This window comes from Ahaetulla prasina, chromosome 10 (assembly GCF_028640845.1).
Source record: "Ahaetulla prasina isolate Xishuangbanna chromosome 10, ASM2864084v1, whole genome shotgun sequence".
Classification (NCBI taxonomy): domain Eukaryota; kingdom Metazoa; phylum Chordata; class Lepidosauria; order Squamata; family Colubridae; genus Ahaetulla; species Ahaetulla prasina.
In genome coordinates, this window is record NC_080548.1 from 11799877 (window position 1) to 11816093 (window position 16217).

At 45.9% G+C, this 16217-nt stretch overlaps 1 protein-coding gene across 5 annotated transcripts in view; it reads left to right on the forward strand.

The window, feature by feature from the left end:
- Nucleotides 1-6114: 6114 nt before the first annotated feature.
- Nucleotides 6115-16217, forward strand: part of CAP1 (cyclase associated actin cytoskeleton regulatory protein 1) — a 32650-nt gene continuing 22547 nt past the window's right edge. The window contains exons 1-2 of one of the 5 annotated variants that reach the window (XM_058195309.1): nucleotides 6166-6269; nucleotides 7950-7998. The gene's annotated coding sequence lies outside the window, so the exon portion shown is untranslated. Of the gene's footprint in view, nucleotides 6270-7949; nucleotides 7999-8072; nucleotides 8094-16217 lie in introns of those variants that run through there. The other 4 variants (XM_058195310.1, XM_058195307.1, XM_058195308.1 and 1 more) reach the window with 4 other exon arrangements.

Consider the following 16217-nt stretch of genomic DNA (forward strand, 5'->3'; position numbering starts at 1 on the left):
AGAGAGCATTACAGTAATCCAAGCGAGAGGTAACGAGCGCATGAGTGACTGTGCATAAGGCATCTCGATCAAGGAAGGCGAACTGCCGAACCAGGCGAACCTGGTGGAAGGCCCTCCTGGAGACGGCCGTCAGATGATCTTCAAGCGACAGCCGATCATCCAGGAGGACACCTAAGTTGCGCACCCTATCCTTTGGGGCCAATAATTGCCTCCAACAGCCAGCTGCGGCTGCAGCTGACTGAATCGGGATGCCGGCATCCACAGCCACTCCGTCTTGGAGGATTAAGCTTGAGCCTGTTTCTCCCCATCCAGACCCGTCGGCTTCCAAACACCGGGACAGCACTTCAACAACTTCATTGGGGTGGCCGGGGTGGAAAAGTACAGCTGGGTATCATCAGCGTACTGCTGGTATCTCACCCGAAACCACTGATGATCTCACCCAGCGGCTTCATGTAGATGTTGAACAGCAGGGCGAGAGAATCGACCCCTGAGGGACCCCACAAGTGAGGCCCTCGCGGTCGACCTCTGCCCCTGTCAACACCGTCTGCGACCGGTCGGAGAGATAGGAGGAGAACCACCGATATCGGTGCCTCCCACTCCCAATCCCCCAACCGGTGCAGCAGGATACCATGGTCGATGGTATCGAACGCCGCTGAGAGGTCTAATAGGACCAGGGCAGAGGAATAACCCTGTCCCTAGCCCTCCAGAGATCATCTACCAATGCGACCAAAGCTGTCTCCGTGCTGTATCCGGGTCGGAAGCCGGACTGGAACGGGTCTAGATAGACGTCTTCATCCAGGTATTGGGGTAGCTGTCGCGCCACGGCACTCTCTACAACCTTCGCAACAAAGCGAAGGTTGGAGACTGGACGATAATTACCTAAAATAGCTGGGTCCAGGGAGGGCTTCTTAAGGAGGGGTCTCACCACCGCCTCTTTCAAGGCGGCAGGGAAAACCCCTTCCAACAAAGAAGCGTTGATAATCCTCTGGAGCCAGCCTCGTGTCACCGCCTGAGTGGCCAGTACCAGCCAGGAAGGACACGGTCCAGTAAACATGTCGTGCCGTGCAGCCTCCCCAACAACCTGTCGACGTCCTCGGGAGCCACAGGGTCAAACTCATCCCAAATGGGCTCAACAAGACGTGCCTCCTCTCCCTCGCTTGGATCATCCCAAATTCGGTCCAGACCGTCCCTCAGCTGAGCGATTTTATCGTATAGATAACCACTAAACTCCTCGGCTCGTCCCTGCAGAGGGTCATCCCGCACCTCCTGATGTAGGAGAGAGCGGGTCACCCGAAACAGGGCGGCCAGGCGGTTATCTGCCGACGCAATGAGGGTGGAGGCATAGGAACGCCTCGCTTCCCTCATTGCCACTAGGTAGGTCCTAGAGTAGGATCTAACTAGTGTCCGATCAGCTCGGAGCGACTGGACCTCCAGGTGCTCTCAGGCGTCTTCTCCGGCGTTTCATCTCCCTCAGCCCTCGGAGAACCAAGGGGCCGGACGAGACCTACGCCGGGTCAGAGGCGCAGAGGCGCGACACGGTCCAAGGCCCGGCCGCTGCCTGTTCCCAGGCCACGACCAGTTCCTCAGCCGTGCCGTGGGCCAGTTCCTCAGGGAATGGCCCAAGCTCCGCCAGGAACCTCTCGGGTCCATCAGGCGCCTGGGACGGAACCACCGATAGGTTCCGTCTCCTGCGGTGGTGAATGGCGGTTCAAGGTCTAGGCGAAGGAGAAAATGATCCGACCATGACATTGGTTCCGTTACTAAATCATCTAACACCAGATCATTTAACCACTGTCCAGAGATATAAATCAGATCCAGTGTGCCTCCCCCCGTGTGCGTAGGGCCATCATTTACTCGAATCAGGTCCAAGGCCGTCATGGAAGCCAAGAACTCCCGAGCTGCCGTCGATGACAAGCCAACTGATGGCAGGTTAAAGTCCCCCATGACTATAAGTCTGGGGGTCTCAACCGCCACAGCAGCGAGTACCTCCAACAGCTCGGGCAGGGCTGTGGTCACGCAGCAAGGAGCCAGGTACGCGATCACCAAGCCCAACTGATTCCTATAGCCCCACCGCACATAGAGGATTCACAGCCGCAATCTGAGGAACAGTGGTCTCCTCGGCTCTAGATCCTCCTGATAACAACCGCCACCCCCACCCCTACCTTGGGCCTCGGCTGATGAAATGCTCGGAAACCTGAGGGCACATCTCAACAAGGGGACCCCCTCTGGGCCCAACCAGGTTTCCGTAATGCCCATAAGGTCCATGGACTCCCCTGAATAAGATCGCAGATCAGGGAGCCTTATTAACCACGGACCGGCATTACATAACATCAGCCAAGATCCAAGCTCTGAGGATCATGGCCACCCGAGGAACGGTAGGGACTGAGGGCCGGAGCACGCGATCGCCTCAAACATCGAACGCGTGCTCCCTCAACTCGCACGGCCCCTCCCCGCCATATCTGCCTCTCCCACTTACCGTATAGATCGAGCAACCCTCTAAACCTGGAACGCCCTCCCCTGCCTTCAGACAAGATGGAATAGTGTCGCGAACTAGCACAGGGCTGGATCCCCGACGGGTTCTCACCCCACCCGTCAAATCCCGCCCCTTAAAAACCCTTGTTTAAAAACTATTTAAAAACCCCACAACTTCTTCTTGGCGATACCACCTCTCTGGGTCCCAAGACCCTTCGTTAAGGTAAGCCCTCGATAATTTGGAGGGCCATTCCTGCGAGGCGGGGGAACCTCGCAGTCGTAGTAGTTCGGCAAACGAGTATCTCATGGGAAATAGTCAATATACAGCGAAAGGATGTCCATCCCTAACCGGCGGAGATGTTCCGGTCGTACCGATAGTTCGTCCGACCCGGTATTAGTCATATTACTGGCCACTCGGGCGATGATATTAGTTATAGTCCGTAGAAAATCCAAAGGGTCCAGAAACAACCAAGGGGCCGAAAGTCCGATCCCGATCTAATGACCTCCACCTCGGAGGTTGGCATAATAGCCTTCCCTTGGTTGTTTCCTCGGCTTAAGAACTGCAGTGATTCTTTTATAACAAGAGGTTGCAAAATGGGGCAAAACTCTCTTAATAACTGTCTCACTTAGCAACAGAAATTTTGGGGTCAGTTGTGATGGGAAGTCAAAGACTACCTGTATTTCAACCCCACTGCTCTGATGACAGGCAGAAATTCATCTGGTGAATGAATTTTTTTTATGTGTGTAATGCATTTCAGCCACACTGCAGTCATATTCTCATGTACACTGAGAGCATATATACAACTGGTTCCCAATGTGGGGCCCAAACCCCACGGGGGGGGGGGGGAGGGAATATGATTTTTAATGGGGAACCTTGGAACCTTGTTTAAACCAAGTTAATGGCATTTCAGGCTTCCTTCGAGTGAGTAAGAGTTAATTTTTGGGATAGTAAGAATTATACAATATTATAATTGTGTATATATGTACAATTATATATAGTGAGACCTCGTCGAAATGTTGCCAAGATTCTCTCAACCTTACACGGGAAAAGACCTGAATATGCCAAGACCTACATACCTATACCTGTGAAAACCTACGAAAACATATATATATGTATATATATATGTGTGTGTGTGTGTGTGTGTATGTTCCCGTGTAAGGTTGAGAGTATCTTGGCGATGTTCCGACGAGGTCTCACTCATCATCTTGAGGCTGGTGCTTTCGGCTTCGTGCTTTGCTCACACAAGCACGAAGCTTAAAGCACCAGCCTGAAGATGATAAGTGAGACCTCGTCGAAACGTCGCCAAGATACTCTCAACCTTACACGGGAAAAGACCTGAATATGCCAAGACATACATACATACATACATACATACATACATACATACATATATATATATATATATATATATATATATATATATATGTTTTCTGAGGTTTTCGCGGGTGTTTGTATGTAGGTCTTTTGTTATTCGGGTTTTCTCCCGCGTAAAATTGGAAGTGTCTTGTCGACGTTTCGGCGAAGTCTCATTCGTCATCTTCAGGCTTCAGCTTCGTGCTTCTGGGAGCAATGTGTGATTACAGCTGTTTCTTCCTTTTTAACTGCTAGTGGGGGTTTGAACTGATTGGGTGGGAGCTTGGCTGTGCTCTGATTGGATGGGGGCTTTTTTGTGCTCTGATTGGCTGGGGGTGTGACCTGTGTTGGTGGGGGCTTGGTTGTGCTCAGATTAGTCTGAGTTGCAGGGGGACTTGAGCTGGTGAGCTGCATTGCTGTTGTTTGGCTTCGTGTTCGTGGTCGTGCTACATCTTCATAGTGGGTGTCTGTCTGCTGTATGTATGGATTGGAGGGGTTTGAAATGGCTAATGTTGCAGCTGCGGTGTGCCTTCTGGTCCTTGGTCGTGCTTCCTGATCAGTGTGGGTTTGGGTCTGCTTTCTGGGTGGATGTGTGGTGGTGACATCCTGTGTGGACCTCGTGAGTGTGGGTCTGGTGTCATTCCTCGTGTTAGGGACTCGTTTGTCAATAAGGGCGGGTTTCCAAATGGCTGGTAGGCGGGAGGTATCATCTTGTTTGTTCATGCTGTGTGGGCGTTTTTCTATCTCGATGGCTTTTCTGATTATTCTGTTGTTAAAGTGTTCAGTTTTGGCAATAGTTCTGGTCTTTTTAAAGTCAAAATCGTGTCCTGTGGCTTTAAGGTGTTGGACCAGGGAAGAAGTTGGTTCCTCTTTTTTGACTGAGTTCTTGTGTTCTTCAATGCGTGCACTTATTCTTCTGTTGGTTTGTCCGATGTATGTGGTGGGGCAGGCGGTGCATGGGATTTCATATACTCCTTGATTTTCTAACTCAATTTTGTCTTTGGGGTTTCTTAGGATGGTGGATATTTTTTGGTCTGTGCACACCTCAATAGCCTACACCCCAAAATACAGTTCACCATGGAAACAGAAGTTAACAACCAACTTCCCTTCCTAGATGTCTTAGTCTACAAGAAACCCAATGGCTCCCTAGGACACACCATCTACCAGAAGAAAACACACACAAACCGCTATCTGCACGCACTCTCATACCACCACCCAGCACAGATCAACTCCGTAGCCAAGACACTCATCTCTAGAACAAAACGCTTAGCTGACGAACAACACCTAAAAACCGAACTACACACTCTCACAAACGTACTAACATCCAATGGATTCCAGAGAAATAAGATTACCAAACTAATCCAAAAAGAACCCCCCACGAAAATCCAAGACAGAGAACAAGAAAACGGCACAGCCCTCCTCCCATATATAAAAGGCACCACAGACAGAATCAGCAAGATCCTCCACAAACACAACATCAAGACAGCATTCTGCACAAACCAAAAAATATCCTGTCGTAATTATAGGAGTTCTACACTTTGCAATGCAGGGTGGTTGAAGTACACGCGCGCGGGAGCTACATATTTCATGCACCGGTTGAAATTCTGCCTGAAAGTGTGACAGGAATTTCACACTTTAGAATAGAATAGAATAGAGTTCTTTATTGGCCAAGTGTGATTGGACACACAAGGAATTTGTCTTTGGTGTATATCTGTGGTTCCCAACCTTTTTATAATTATAATATAATATTATATTATATTATATATATATATATATATATATATATATATATATATATATATATACACACACACACACATATGTATGTATATATATATATATATATATATATATATATAGGTCTTTGGTTATTCGGGTTTTCTCCCGCGTAAAATTGGAAGTGTCTTGGCAACGTTTCAACGCGTGCTTCTGGGAGCAACCGGTGTGTGTGCGCCCGTGTGAAGTTTATGCACCATCTCGACTTCTGCCTGCAAGCGGAAACCTTGCTCGGCGCGCAAACCTCCCCCGCCCCCCCCATTCCTCAACTTTCCCGCCTTTGTGCTTTCCCCCTCCCCCCTCCCCCGCCACCCGCGGAGCCGTAGCTGTCCATCTTGCCCAAAGCCCGCCCTGCCGGGGAAAGCCACGCCTCCTCCCCGCCCTTCTTTCGAGCCGTCAGCTTCAGATGCTTCCCCCACCTTTCCTTCTCTTTGCCCGGCAGGGAGGGAGGCGTGGTTAGGTCAATTTCCCTTTTAAGCCCCGCCCATCTAGCGCGCCTTCTTTACCTGTCTCTCTCTTTCTCTCTCTCTCTTAGCGTATTTCCGGTAACGCCGGAAGTGGAGCGGGGAGGGTTACTGGGCGTCTCCAGGCGGAAGTGGAGCTGTCGGGGAAGGCGGCGGCGAGCGGCGAGCGGGTGAAGGAGCCGCGCCCTGAGCCACTGCGCGAGGTGAGGCGGCCTCCGGCGCTCCTGAGCGTGGCTCGGCGTCTCGAGTGGGCCGGGGCAGGTGGGGAGAGGAGAGGAGCTGAGCTGAGCTTTGAATGGCAGCTGGGAGGCACCTCTGGAGGCGGTGGGGAGGGGAGGGGAGGCGTGTTCGGGTTCCCACGACCCACCGAACCTGCTTCTGGCAATGCCGTTTCCCGGGACTCGCACAACCGCCGCGGTTCCTAACCCAAAGCCAAAGCCGAGCCTTTTGTGCGGGTGAAGCCAAAGCCGCAGGCGTTGACCTGCCCGGCGTAGAGCCTGGCTTGCACGCGGGCGTGCAAAGGGGGAAAACTTGGCGGGTAGACACGTGTCTCCTTGCAAGGAGGACGCGGCTCCCGGGGAGCGTCGTGGTTGCAACCCCAGAGCTACTCGGAAGGCCTTTTCCTTGCTCTCGGGGAGGTGCGTGGGAGGGCTCCCTTTGGGGGAAACCGCAGTGTCAGGCGAGGAGAACGGCGGGGTTTAAGCCCGCAGACAGACCCGTTCTTTGGAGTTGGGCCCGCTCGGGATCCACTTGTTCTTTAGGGCGGATCTCTTGAAACCCGTTCTCCGGATTTAATGCCCACTTTAATCCAAATGTGGGATGAAAGAATTTCAACAACAACAAAAAAAGCTTTCTGCAGGAAAAGCATGTTTAAAAGCATTGAAAAACTGCAGAGGTTTCTGTGCTGTGCAACTCTCCCATTTAGATTTTAGTGCCTAAATATCAAGCAGCTTTTAACATGATTTTCCTAAAATAGTCTAAGTCCCCAGACGATGGCCTTAAAAGATGGAAGGGGCCTACCAATTCCAATATTCTTAGTCATTGTGGGCAAGGACTGACTCAGCACTAGATATTTTGCCTGTAGACCTGAAAGCAGAATTAGGGCTTCAAGATCAATTGCACAGTTGGGAGAGAGAGAGAGAAGCAAGCAAGGAAAACCGCTTGCTTGCAGAAGCAGGTGTTGTCCTTAGGGGAAGGAGAAGGGTAGCTAGTCTGAATTCATTTTAGAATATGTCTTTGAATGCCCTGCATTGTAATGGGAGATATGGGGGAATATGTGAGCGTGAAAGCAGCAAGAGGAAGATTTTTTATTTATTTATTTATAATTACATTTTTATACCGCACCATCTCCCGAAGGACTCGGGGCGGTGTACAGCCAATATTAAAATACACATAACACTATGATATAAAGATGGCTGGAGAGTCAGAATAGAATAATTCAGTTTTGTGCAATTTGTGGTTGGTCTCCTGGGATGTATCAAGTGACGTGATTGGAATAGAGCCGCAGTTTATTATTGGTTCACGAGGAATTTGAAGGTTGAATAAGAGATGTATAAAGATGTGCCATCAGTTGCTTTGAAACTGGGTGTGCATTATAGAATAGAATAGAATAGAATAGAATAGAATAGAATAGAATAGAATTTTATTGGCCAAGTGTATACCAAAGAGACAATTACTGAGTTTATAAATTGCACTGTGCTACAATGTGTCTTCTTGATTTTGCTTTGCCATGATCTGGAAACTAATTGTGGCTTATTTAAGAAATGTTTACTGATACGGTACTTTAGATCAGATTATTTATGAAATAATTTGGCTTGGTTTGCACTAGGCTGCAAAAATCTTACTTTTTACTTATCTTACCTTATTTGTCTCTCATTACACAGGAGGAAATTCCCATGTTGTAACTTGCAGATCAAGAGTTGTAAATTCCCAGTGAGTTGCATACAGGAATTAAGATCTTTGGAGGCTGTGTAGTTAAATGGAAGATGAAGCTGTTATAGTATTCCATTCGATGGACAGACTCATAGGCATGTAACTAGTGTCAATATTAAGTTTAATGTAGGAAGTAATGACTGAAACCACAGAGAAAAGAAATATGCAGCCGTGTACTCAAGCTGTGTAGTTTCAATTGTTAATCCAAGAGAAAAATCTGTTCTCAAACAAAATACATAGTGAGTGTGTGGGAAAGGTAATAATCCCACGTTGTTATTGTGAGATCTGTACAGTGATGATTTGATTTATGTAATGTTTATGGGTTTGGTTGATTGTACTGTGGACTTTTTAAAGTTTTGGTACCTGTTCTTATTCTAGGTTTTACTGTTATGCTCTTTTTTTATTATGTAGTGGATGTTTTAATGTTGTAAACCTGCTGTGAGTCTTTATTTATAGACTTGGCAGCATAAACTCCATTGAAAGGAGCAACAGATTCGTACTATTTTTGATAACTACTTATATCAATGGGGAATAATCCCCAATAGGGATATTGTCAAAAATGCCCCTTTAAATGTCAAAGAGGACACTTCTATTCAACCACAGTGATTTATTTAAACCACGGTTTTTACTAAGCACAATTGGCTGAGTTCACACATGCTAAGCAGTAATATTGTTGATTGGATATGCTTATTAACCCAATACAAGACAAGCCACTTTGTGGAAGTAATGTTACTCATGAATTTGCCACTAAACCTTGGTTCCTGTTGTAAACTCACTGGGGAATTAGCTTTGTTATTGAAAAGGAGAATTCAGGTACAGTAAATTACATAGTGATGCTTTCAAATTGCTTAGCCCTGTGTTTTTAACAGCATGTTATTTTAGTTTCTGCTGCTGTTTTTTCCCTGCCTGCTTACCATTGGTTTGTCAGCAAAATGTGGTTAACTATCCCTTTCCTGTTCAAAGTCCATCTGATACTAGTCCAGTGCAGAGGTTGGCTGTGAAGTTAAAGTCTTTGAAGCATTATGTTGAGAACTATGATTGCGGGAAGAAATACTCTGTTCTGTAGCATGTACATGTTCAGTTGGTGAGTTTCTCTAAAGTGCCTCTTTTTACAACTAAGCTTTGCCTGAACAATAGAATCTGACCGATTGGATCCCCTATCCCCCAGTTACAACCCATTCTAAAAATTCTGCTTGTTTGCAGAGGCTTATCCTTCAATAATTCATTGATTGTTTGATTATATGATTGTTTGAGAATGACTGTGTAGAAATCACTTTGCATTTGCTAACTGTAGAACACCAAAGCTATTTTTCCCCCGGAAAAGGCTTGTCCAAAAACAAGGTCAGTGATATACCAAGCTATTTGATCTTTGTAAGGATGATGCTTTTACAGGTAGCTATATCAGGTATAAACTTGTGAAGAAAAAGTAGATGCTGAACTTTTTGTGGAAGCTGAGGCTAGTTAAATATTACACTTGCACTGAGAAATATGTGACTAAGGGCAGTATGTAACGTCTCCGGTTTGCAATTTTTTGGTGGAATCTTTTTAAGATGGTATTAAAAGTAGAGCTGCTTAATTCAGAAACATTCCTTCCATTTAAACCTTGGGCTTACTTGATCAGTGATAGTTTGTGAAAACCTGAGTTCTCAATATAAGTAGAATGTTATACGTGATGTCTTCAAATCAATCTTGACTGCTGGCAGTTGTCCAGGCAGTTTTCTTGCCACCGGCTTTGGAAGTAGTTTTCCCTTGCCTTCTCCTTTGTAGAGCTGGGAGAGGTCCAAGGTCACACTGCTGGATTCGTGCCCAAACCAGGACTAAAACTCACAATCTCTTGATTTCTGGTTCATTGCCGTAACACTATACCAAACTGGGTGCCATAGATATTCTTGGATTTATGCATTTATGTTTTACACAATATTTTATATTGCTCCTTCATAGACTTGGTGCCATTAATAATTAAACTCTGCAAGGGCCACTGCTTCCCAGTAGGAAGGCAAAGTTTGGATGAAAAGTGTATGCATTGGTAAAATGCTCCTGCCTGAGCATAGGAAAAAATTAGGAAAGTTTCACATTCTGAAGGCCAGTGCAGACTTCCTTGGTGTTTTGTGAAAATATTTCTGGTGTCCATTTCCAAATAGGGCTGGATATGCTCCTAGCTTCAGGCCTGCAACAGTTTGAAAAATTCTTCAGGAATCTTAGAAGCAACTGCTTGCAGCTTTGGAGCTCAGCTTGGTGGAGAAAATGGGGTGGTTGTTCAAACAGACCATTATGGTATGTAGTAACAGTAACAGTTGGAAGGGACCTTGGAGGTCATCTAGTCCAACCCCCTGGTCACGCAGGAGATCTGTACCAGTAATAAACTTCAGTCTATTCTGTTAACAAATATTAATTTGTTTTAATAAAATGTAGGTAGATACTCTCTAAATTATTTTAACATGTATGAAAGTAGTATTTGTAATTCATTAAAATGTGTCCTTCAGATTTATGAATGCCATGAATAGTATTTATTAACTGGAACCTCCTCTCTACAGGGTCTGCTGGAGTGATGCTGTACTATTCAGTTTTAGGGAAAAAAAATTATAGCATTTTAGCTAATAGTTATCAGAAATGATTGTTGATTTTCTAACATTGGGTAAATAATATTTGTTGCAATGGACAGGGTTTATATGTTGTGCAAATCTATGATGTTGTTTAACTGGTTTTGGCTTAATGTGATGCATGAACACAGCCAATTGTGTGGGGTTGTTTTTTTCTCTCAACAATCCAATTTTGTTTGAGGCAATTAAGTTGAAATTTAGTCACTGCCATCTTTAAAAAAAAAGAAAGCCACCCATGATTGGATATGTACATTGCACTCAGCCAAAATATGATTTGATTATTTTTGGTTCAGTACACTTGAATTCAGCTGTCGTGGGTTGCATAAAATAAAGATGGGATATCATAATCAAGTATGGCATCGCACAGTGTTGCATTCTAAAGCATGCTCTGTTGAACAGTCCTTAATTGTCTGGGTTCACAAATTGCTACAAGGCAAAGAATTCAAAGGAGTGCAGCCAACAGCTTTTCTTCGGCATTTTGTAGAGTTTCCTTCAAATGAGCAAGACCAAAAACCACAGTCTTTCTTTTTTGAAATTATTTTGGGTGTCTTAAGTCTTGCATGAACCTCCAGACATTGTGCAACTAAGCCAGAAATTATAGTTTACAAATCAAAAATGTCTCTGTACACAGAATACACGAAGTCAAGCCACACAAGACATTATGGCATAAACCGGTTGGTGACCTATGGCCCCTTTATAACCTGTAGACGCATGGCTGGCTCAGGAATTCTGGAGGTTGAAGTCGACAGGACATAAAGGGCCATAGTTCCCTACCCCAGTGTAAGATAATACAAATAGTCCTCGACTTACGATCACAACTGAGCCCAAAATTTATGTTGCTAAGCGAGAAATTTGTTAAGTGAGTTTTGCTCCATTTTATGACTTTTCTTGCCACAGTTGTTAAGTGAATTGGGTTTCCCCGTTGACTTTGTCAGAAGGTTGCAAAAAGGGATCACTTGACCCCAAGACTCTTCAACTGTCATAAATATGAACCAGTTGCCAAGTGGTCCAAATGTAAATCACATGGCCATGGGATGCTGCAGTGGTTCATAAGTCACTTTTTTCCAGTGTCGTCGTAACTTTGAATGGTCACTAAGCGAATTGTAAGTCGAGGTGTATCTCAACTCGCTCTCCATGTCGTTGGTGGGTCATTCTACATTTTGCATTGTTACATTTCTCCAATTTATTTTTATTTTTATTTATTTATTTATTATTTTTTCCCATTGCACCACCAAAGTTTGCTGTGAATCATTGAGAAGCTGATTTATTCTTCCTGATCCCTCCCTTTGATTATGACATACCTTATCTTCCATTTACTGGAGATTACGAGCAAATTGCTTTGGTTCTGGAAAATGTATCCTAGTTTTCCATTCCAGTTTCCTGCATGAGGACAGAAACTCTGAAGTTGTATAATCCGCTTAGTTGGAGAGAGAAAAAATCCCCTTTCCCAAGAGCAGATATCCATCAATTCTGTTAATATTCCATAGTCTCACAGGCTTTCTCCAGAACCGGCAAAGTTTAACGGAAAAGCTTGGGAATAAATGGCATCTTAAAGCTTAGTGAAAATTCCAAATTCATGAGCCACCCTAGGATCAATGCTTTTTCTGCAAAGAGGAAGTTAAAAGAGTTTTCTGTTACAGGAATGAGGAAGCGTCCTTCCTCTTTGAGGCCTATGTGGTGACTTGGAAGCAAAATGTTGCTTCCTTACTGGGTAAATATGCATAATGCACTAAACTAGACTGAAACGGGATTGAGTAGCTTTCAGTACTGTAGCCAGGCGTTGTCTTGATATGCTGTGTTAAGCCAACCTCACAATGAGCTACCCAGGTAGTCTTCAATTTATGACCAGAATTGAGCCCAACTTTTCGGCTGCTTAAGCAAGAAATTTCTTTTTAGACAACAGACAATAGAATAACAGAGTTGGAAGGGACCTTGGAGGTCTTCTAGTCCAGCAGTCACCAACTGATGGTCCGTGGACCACTGGTGGCCCGTGAGAAAATTTTGGTGGTCCGCAGAAATTGTTTGCATTTTTTATATTGCACTAAATCAGGGATCCTCAAATTACTGCCCCTGGACTGGATACATGCAATGAACATTTGTGTTGCTGCAGAGTCTCCCCCTTTGGGGGTTTTTTTGTGTGGGTCAGAGGGGGGCAGAAATTTAGACTTGGGGTCTACTTAAGCCTCCTGGTGCAGGGCTTTGGGCAAAGGCTGGAGGGAAGCGCCGCTGGTGGCAAGGAGTCGGAGGGCCTTGTTCCAGTGGGACTGCCTCATGGCCTGGAACTGGCTGACCATCTCAGCCCGCTGAGCCTCCAGTTACCAGTACCTGGCCTTGCACTCCTGCAGGTCTTCCCTCTGCTTGGAAAGCCTATGCTCCTAGTCCTCAGTGAGGTGCTTCTTCTGAGCCTCCTTCTCAGTTAGTTCCAATTTGAACTGAGCCAGCTGTTTGGCCAACTCTTTCTCGTGGTGGCTGCTTAGCTCCAACAACTGCTTCCTGTTGGGGTCCTAAGGAGCCTGGGCGGGCAGGCGAGGAGGAGATGGGAGGGGAGGGGCAAGTAGAGGCTGGTGAGGTGCCCCTTGATGTGAGTGACATCAAGTTAGCCATGCCCACCCAGTCACATGCCCACCTAGTCATTAGCAGATCATATTAGTGGTCCGCAAGATTTAAAATTATAAATTTAGTGGTCCCTGAGGTCCAAAAGGTTGGGGACTCCTGTTCTAGTCCAAGCCCCTGCTTAGGCAGGAAACCCTACACCAGGGGTCTCCAACCTTGGCAACTTTAAGCTTGGAGGACTTCAGCTCCCAGAATTGGAATTGGAAGCCCCTGTGTTCTGTCCCCCCACCTCACATAGGACGACACAAGAGCAAACAACGTCTACCAGTAATTTATTTTTACAAGCCGACCTGGGTCTCTTTAGCAGATAGAACTTCTGGCAGCTACTCTCCAAATGCCTGCCAAGTTTCTTATCACCTCTAGAAACAGGAGTCAGCGTAACTGTAGTCTGTTGCTGGGGCAACCAAGAGTTCAAAGAATAGTCAGAAGTCATTCACAAAGTCCAAGAAATATCCCATCCGAAGCTCACGATATGTAGTTTTTGTCCATCACAGAGCCTGCAGAGCAACCCCACCCACTTTTATCCTCTGTGGGGTGTGGCTCAGTGACTCAGCAGTCTCTGGCCCGTCCACACACCTTCCTTTGCTGCGCACGCCTCTCCCTTTGACGCTGCCTAGGATCAATCCAAGATTGATCTTCATCACTCCCTATTAGTGGGTGCTCCGGCATGCCTTCCTCCTGGCCTTCGGCTGGAACCTGAGGCGTTGCCAGAAAGGAGGGTTGTGGAGAGGGAGGCCTTGCCAGCTCTTCAGCTAGAACCTGAGGCGTTGCCAGAAAGGAGGGTCCTGGAGAGGGAGGCCTTGCCAGCTCCTCCCCATCACTTTCAGAGTCATCTTCCTCCATGAGGACAGGCTCGGGAGCCGGAGTTACAACACCGTGCCCTACACGACTTCACTTATCTAATCTCTTACTAAAAAGTTCCAGGATTGGAGCATTCACAACTTCTGGGGGCAACTTGTTCCACTGATTAAGGAGGAATTTCCTGACAGAACAATTCGTTCTAAGTTGCTTCTCTCCTTGATTAATCTCCATTGCTTCTTGTCCTGCCGTCAGGTGCTTTGGAGAATAGCTTGACTCCTTCTTCTTTGTGGCAGCCCCTGAGATATTGGAACACTGCTATCATGTCTCCCCTAGTCCTTCTTAAACTAGACCTACCCAGTTCCTGCAACCGTTCTTCATATGGCTTTCATATGTTTCAAAAGCCTTGAAAGCAAGGCAATTGTTGGGTTGTGTCGCATTTTCTGACCTTTTCCCATGGTTGTTATGTGAATCACTGCAGTTGAAGTGAATCATGAGACCATGAATCTGCTTTCCCCCCATTGAGTTGTTTGTCCAAAGCTGAGTGGGAAGGTGGCAGATGGTGATCACATGACTCTGGGACAAGGCAACTGTCATAAGTACATGTCAGTTGCCAAGCATCCAAATTTTGACGATGTGACTATGGAGAATCCTGCAACAGTCATGTGAGAACCGGTCATAATTTACTTGTTTCAGTCCTTAGAACGGTCACTGAACACATAGTTATAACTTGAGGACTATCTGGAGCAGGGGTCTCCAACCTTGTCAACATTAACATTTGTGGACTGCAACTCCCAGAATTCCTCAGCCAGCTGGCTGAGGGATTCTGGGAGTTGAAGTCCACAAGTCTTAAAGTTGCCACGGTTGGAGACCCCTAATCTGGAGTGTTGTTTATTCCTTCATTGTGATTAAGGGTGGGTAGGGCTGAATTGTCATCCATTGTACCGCATTCGTAGCTGCCTTGGGCCCTGCTTCGCTCTCTCTTGTTTCATATCCCATGAAGTTTACATAGCGCTGCATCTCTTGGGATTTAAAACATGAAAATGTCTGACGTCTTTCTAAGGACACTCGGGCGGTTTTGGGAACACGGCATTGCAGGTGGCAACCGTGGATTCAAACATCACTTTTCAGATCTAACCAATAGAAGGTTTTATTTTGACTAGAGAGCTGTGATTCACGTTCCAAGCGAGAGGAATGATTCATTGATCAAATGGCAGTTAAAAAGTAGCTGGCCCGTGGTTCCTCTTGGCATTTCCATAAAATTGAGAGATGGATGGCAAGAGGACTATAGTATAAAGCAGGGGTCTCCAACCTTGGCAACTTTAAGCCTGGCGGACTTCAACTCCCAGAATTCCCCAGCCAGCTTTGCTGGCTGGGGAATTCTGGGAGTTGAAGTCTGCCAGGCTTAAAGTTGCCAAGGTTGGAGACCCCTGGTATAAAGGACCTCCCATTTATAAAGATAAGGGTAGCTTTCGTCCTTCCCTGTAGGACGATAGCTTTCAAAATTGAGGCGCCCACCATCCATTATTTAGTATTCCTTGGAAAATAAAGTTGGGTAGAAAAGCAAACAATGGTGCTTTTGTTTGTTATCTTGGACACCTGCTTATCTTGGCACATGCCCACCCTAAGCCTGGCAGGCTAATTTAGCTAAAACCATTGCCCCAATTTGGAAGTTGGGCTTCGGATCTGGTGTTTGTGCAACATTTCTCTGCTTCCTGTTTAAAGGAGACCAACGATGAACTACCTCCTGGCTTTGCTGTGAGCTAAAAGAACAAGGCTGTTCCTCCATTAAGAGAAGTCAAATTCTTGCAGCCATTAAGAACGTTAAAAGTCAAAGGAAAGAATATAAAGTTAGATGGTCTGATCAAGGTTAAAGCAGAGCATGTTCTCCTGGCAGTTTCTGCTGACATCGGGACTTGAACAAGATTATGTTTTATGGATTTGTTTCTAGATAAAGAGATTGGATGGGAGACGAAGCGATAAATGTTTGCAACCTTAGAGAGCGTGAAGAATCATTGCAGTTGTTTATATTTATGGGGAAGGTTGAAAGTCACTTTTTGCATGTTTCTTTTCTTACTTCTCCGTCGTTTTTCTTGCACCTTTTTACTGTTTGTTCTTTTTCGTGGACTTGTATTGACTTTTATTATATTCCACACTCTTAATAAAAGTATGCACATATGCATATACATGTGGAAGCCATTTATTAAG